Genomic DNA, 6,468 nt, shown 5'->3' on the forward strand with positions numbered 1-6,468 from the left:
AGGGGGCCATGTTATTATTCTTTCATCTTTAAGGACTTTATTGGCTTGCCAAGCAGTGAAGTACTTTGATGCATGCAATGGAGCATTGTCCTGCATAAATATTATGGTCTTCTTGAAGGATGCAGACTTTTTCCTGTACCACTGCTCGAAGAAAGTGTCTTTCAAAAACTGGAAGTAGGTTTGGGAGTTGATTTTGAGTCCATCTTCAACCTGAAAAAGTCCAACTAGCTCATCTTTATTAAAGCCCATACCAGTACCCCACCTCCATATTGCTGGCGTCTGAGTGGAAGTGGAGCTCTGTGCAAATTACTGATCCAGCCACAGGCCCATCCATCTGGTCCAACAAGAGTCTCTCTCATCTCATCAGTCCATAAAACCTTTGAAAAATCAAAGTAACTTATGTGTCTTGTTTAGTGGTGGTCAGGGCTGGACTGGGACAAAAATGTGGCCCTGGAATTCATCCAGACAAGCCCAGGGCACAGCACATCAGGGTACAGTACATCAGGGTACAGAGCCCACCACATCAGGGCACAAGGCACATCAGGGCACAACACATCAGGGTACAGCACACCAGGCCACATCAGGATATAGGGCACAGCACATCAGGGTACAAGGCACATCAGGGCACAACACACCAGGCCACATCAGGGTACAGGGCACAGCACATCAGGGCACAGCACATCAGGGTACAGAGCCCAGCACATCAGGGCACAGCACATCAGGGTACAGAGCCCAGCACATCAGGGCACAAGGCACATCAGGGCACAACACATCAGGGTACAGGGCACAGCACATCAGGGTATAGCACATCAGGACACAGCACATCAGGGTACAGGACATCAGGGTACAGAGCCCAGCACATCAGCATACAGGGCACATCAGGGCACAACACATCAGGGTAGAGTGCACAGCACATCAGGGAACAGCACATCTGGGTACGTCAGGGAACAGTACATCAGGGTACAGGACACAGCACATCAGGGTACAGGGCACAGCACATCAGGGTACAGGGCCCAGCACATCAGGGTACAGGGCACAGCACATCAGGGTATAGCACATCAGGACATAGCACATCAGGGTACAGGACATCAGGGCACAGATCACAGTACATCAGGGCACAGCACTTCAGGGCACACGACATTGAGGCACAGCACACCAGGGCACAGGACATCAGGGCACAGCACATCAGGGCACGGGGCACATCAGGGCACAGGACATCGGGGCACAAGGCACATCAGGGCATGGGAAACATCAGGGCACAGGACATCGGGGCACAGCATATCGGGGCACAGCACATCAGGGCACGGAGCACATCGGAGCACATAGCACATCAGGGCACATAGCACATCAGGGCATGGGACACATCAGGGCACATCGGGGCACATCGGGGCACATCAGGGCACGGGGCACATCAGGGCATATAGCACATAGCACATCAGGGTATGGGGCACATGGCACATCGGGGCACATCAGGGCCCATAGCACATCAGGGCACATCAGGGCACATAGCACATCAGGGCACGGGGCACATAGCACATCAGGGCAGATCGGGGCACGTCAGGGCACATAGCACATTAGGGCACATTGGGGCACATCAGGGCACATACTGTAGCACATCAGGGCACGGGGCACATCAGGACATGGGGCACATCAGGGCACATGGCACATCAGGGCACATCAGGGCACATCAGGGCACATGGAACATGAGGGCACGGGGCACATCAGGGCATATAGCACATCAGGGAACGGGGCACATCAGGACACATAGCACATCAGGGCCTATAGCACATCAGGGCATATAGCACATCAGGGTATATAGCACATCAGGGCACGGGACACATCAGGGAACATAGCACATCAGGGAACAGGGCACATAGCACATCAGGGCACATAGAACATCAGGGAACGGGGCACATCAGGGCACATGGCACATCAGGGCACATCAGGCCACATAGCACATCAGGGCACGGGGCACATCAGGGCACATAGCACATCAGGGAACGGGGCACATCAGGGCACATAGCACATCAGAGCATAAAGCACATCAGGGCACGAGGCACATCGGGGCACATAGCACATCAGGGCACATGGCACATCAGCGCACGGGGCACATCAGGGCACATAGCACAGCAGGGCACATCGGGGCACATAGCACATCAGGGCATATAGCACATCAGGGCACGGGGCACATCAGGGCATGGGGCATATCAGGGCACATAGCACATCAGGGCACATGGCACATCAGGGCACGGGGCACATCAGGGCACAGGGCACATCAGGGCACATAGCACATCGGGGCACATAGCACATTGGGGGACATAGCACATCAGGACACATGGCACATCAGGGCACGGGGCACATCAGGGCACATAGCACATCGGGGCACATCAGGGCACAGGGCACATCAGGGCACGGGGCACATCAGGGCACATTATGGGGCACATCAGGGGGCACATCATCAGGGCACCCGGCACATGGCACATTATGGGGCACATTATGGGATCGTTTACTAGCCTGGCCAGCATGCAGGAAGCGCCTGTCTGTAGTAAGTTCTCTCTCATGTCATGCAACGGCTGCTCGCTCCCCGGCGGCCCCTTCTCTTTTCTCATCTATCCCTATTGGCTTGTGACATGCTCTGGGATAGACGAGAAGAGAGGAGGGGCCGCCGGGGAGCGAGCAGCGCTGCGTGACATGAGAGAGAACTTACTACAGCACATCAGGGCACATCAGGGCACATCAGGGCACATAGCACATTAGGGCACATTGGGACACATCAGGGCACATACTGTAGCACATCAGGGCACGGGGCACATCAGGACACGGGGCACGTCAGGGCACATGGCACATCAGGGCACATAGCACTTCAGGGCACATAGAAAATGAGGGCACCGGGCACATCAGGGCACATAGCACATCAGGGAACGGGGCACATCAGGGCACACAGCACATCAGGGCATATAGCACATCAGGGCATATAGCACATCAGGGTATATAGCACATCAAGGCACGGGGCACATCAGGGAACATAGCACATCAGGGAACGGGGCACATAGCACATCAGGGCACATAGAACATCAGGGAACGGGGCACATCAGGGCACATGGCACATCAGGGCACATCAGGCCACATAGCACATCAGGGCACGGGGCACATCAGGTCACATAGCACATCAGTGCACATAGCACATCAGGGAACGGGGCACATCAGGGCACATAGCACATCAGAGCATAAAGCACATCAGGGCACGGGGCACATCAGGGCACATAGCACATCAGAGCACATAGCACATCAGGGCACATGGCACATCAGCGCACGGGGCACATCAGGGCACATAGCACAGCAAGGCACATCGCACATCGGGGCACGGGGCATATCAGGGCACATAGCACATCAGGGCACATGGCACATCAGTGCACAGGGCACAGGGCACATTAGGGCACATAGCATATCGGGGCACATAGCACATCAGGGCACATGGCACATCAGGGCATGGGGCACATCAGGGCACATAGCACATCGGGGCACATCAGGGGACAGGGCACATCAGGGCACGGGGCACATCAGGGCACATTATGGGGCACATCAGGGAGCACATCATCATGGCACATTATGGGGCACATTATGGGATCGTTTACTAGCCTGGCCAGCATGCAGGAAGCGCCTGTCTGTAGTAAGTTCTCTCTCATGTCACGCAACGGCTGCTCGCTTCCCGGCAGCCCCTCCTCTCTTCTCATCTATCCCCATTGGCTTGTGACATGCTCTGGGATAGACGAGAAGAGAGGAGGGGCCGCCGGGGAGCGAGCAGCGCTGCGTGACATGAGAGAGAACTTACTACAGACAGACGCTTCCTGCGCTACTCTGCATACTCGCTAAATCTCGATCTACCCGTCAGACGCCAGCTGTCGGCGATTGACAGGTAGATCGCCCCGGACCTCCGAGGCAATAGGAGGCCACTAAAACTGGCCCACCGAGCCATCGGCCCACCGGGAAACTCCCGGTAGTCCCGATGGCCAGTCCATCCCTGGTGGTGGTCGGGTTACTGAACACCTTGTACATCTGGGCACTCCAGGTAGGTTGCAGTTCTGGAATATGACAGCACTGGATGATAATGGCTTTCTGGTAGCTAAATGTTTGAATCTTCTCAAATCTTTGGTAGTAAATTTGCATCGTTTTTTCTCAACACATTTCTTGCGACCCTGTTGACTATTTGCAACAAAACGTTTGATGATTCTGCAATCACGCCCCAATATCTTAGCAATTTCAAGAGTGATGCATTCCTCTGAAAGACTTTTCACAATTTTTGACTTAGTCAGTTAACTCTTTTTTGGCCCATTTTGCCTGAGGAGAAGAAGCTGCCTAATAATTATGCACACCTTGATATGGGGTGTTGATCTCCTTAGGCCACACCCTCTCTCGTTACACAAATACACATCCCCTGATATGCCTAAATCCAATAAGCATTCAAGTTTATACAGTTGGGCAGTATGCATAAAAATGATCATTTGGTCAAAATACTCACATGCCTAATAATTGTGCACACAGTGTATGCGTATACTGTGGTCCAAACTGTAAATTTCCAGAGTCTCCTTAGTAGGAGCACATATAACATGGGATAGATTAAGGGCAGGTATGCCTGGAAGGAGCCCATCCCTCCATCCAGTGTGTTATGGTACCCAATTCATCTAACTGTACAAAAAAAGTGAAAATCACCCCAACCAATAACTGGCCTTTGCAGCAAGGTGCACATGGAAGGGCAATGCACATTGCAAACAAACAAAATATTGTCCAGCCCACTTACCAGCCAGCCCACAAAGCAACCAAATCGACCCTGTCTATGAGTTTACGTTAAAAGCAGAGGGTTTTGTCTGCACACATTTGCAAACATTTGCGCAAGCTGCAGTGCCCACTCCAAGGGACCTCTGTATATACTACGGTCCTAACGCTAAATTACCAGAGCCTCCATAGTAGCAGCACATATAAGAATTGTAGCGATGGTGGACTATAATCGTAATAAGGTATGTTTCCCCATCATTCCCTATCTGTAGTGTCTCTTTAATGCTGGGCGCCAGTGACTGTCATCATATCGGTGAGGCCAACCTAATGGATTGTGGGCTTAGTAGTCTTTCTGCCAGCGACTCCATTGCCTAACCATACACTGGGACTACACATCCCAGGCATCCTTGCTACCAACCGAGGAGACTTCTGGGAAAGCCTATAAAGGAGACCAGAGATCCGCCCTGCGCTCTCATCTTCCTGGACCTGGCGTAATGCACACCTCTCCGTGACGGGGAGAGAGAGGTTGCCGCCTACCAATGCAGTGTTCAAGTGATTCCAGGCCTTGGAAGGCCCAACTTTGCTTGCTGTTCGTCTGACATCTACACGGCACCAACTCAGCCGCTCAACATCAGGCTCATCCACACTCCACACCTGTGGGTCATCGCTGGTGGTTCCATTGACGGACGTCTCTTCCCTGGTCACTGACTGCAAGGCATATAGTTCGGTTCAGTCGTTGGTGAGAGGGCAATTGCCCATGTTCTGCAATTTTTCTCTGGTTGCTTTTTTTGGAACACTGTATACAGACACCTGTACCTTGGGAACACTTTACTGCAATTCTATTTGAAAACTGTACATAGAAACCTTTACTTACGATCAGTTCAAGGAGTACCATTAGCCTGTTTAAGCCAGTCAGTCTTTTAATGCATCACTGTGCCTTATTGGCTATAATCTAATGAGCTCCAACTGCTGGTGAAGACTATCAGGCCTGCACCTTGGACACTGCTGTTGTTACTATTTAAAGGGCACTACACTATCCTTATTCTGTCTGATCTCTCATTAGAATTCAAAGGTTGAATAGGCCGGCCTGATGTTAACCTTTAGAGTGTAACAACCCACATTAACCACTTCAGCCCCGGAAGAATTTACCCCCTTCCTGACCAGAGCACTTTTTGAGATTCGACACTGTGTCGCTTTAACTGACAATTGTGCGGTCGTGCGACGTGGCTCCCAAACAAAATTGATGTCCTTTTTTTCCCACAAATAGAGCTTTCTTTTGGTGGTATTTGATCACCCCTGCGGGTTTTATTTTTTGCGCTATAAACAAAAAAAAGAGCGACAATTTTGAGAAAAACGCATTATTTTTTACTTTTTGCTATAATAAATATCCCCCAAAAATATATAAAAAACTATTTTTTTCCTCAGTTTAGACCGATACGTATTCTTCTACATATTTTTGGTAAATAAAATCGCAATAAGAGATTATTGATCGGTTTGTGCAAAAGTTATAGCGTTTACAAAATAGGGGATAGTTTTATGGCATTTTTATTAATGATTTTTTTTTTTTTTTAATGGCGGCGATCAGTGATTTTTATCGTGACTGCGACGTTATGGTGGACACATTGGACATTTTTGACACATTTTTGGGACCATTGTCATTTATACAGCAATCAGTGCTATACAAATGCACTGTGT

The sequence above is a fragment of the Aquarana catesbeiana genome, linkage group LG02 (genome assembly GCF_042186555.1).
Source record: "Aquarana catesbeiana isolate 2022-GZ linkage group LG02, ASM4218655v1, whole genome shotgun sequence".
Lineage (NCBI taxonomy): Eukaryota > Metazoa > Chordata > Amphibia > Anura > Ranidae > Aquarana > Aquarana catesbeiana.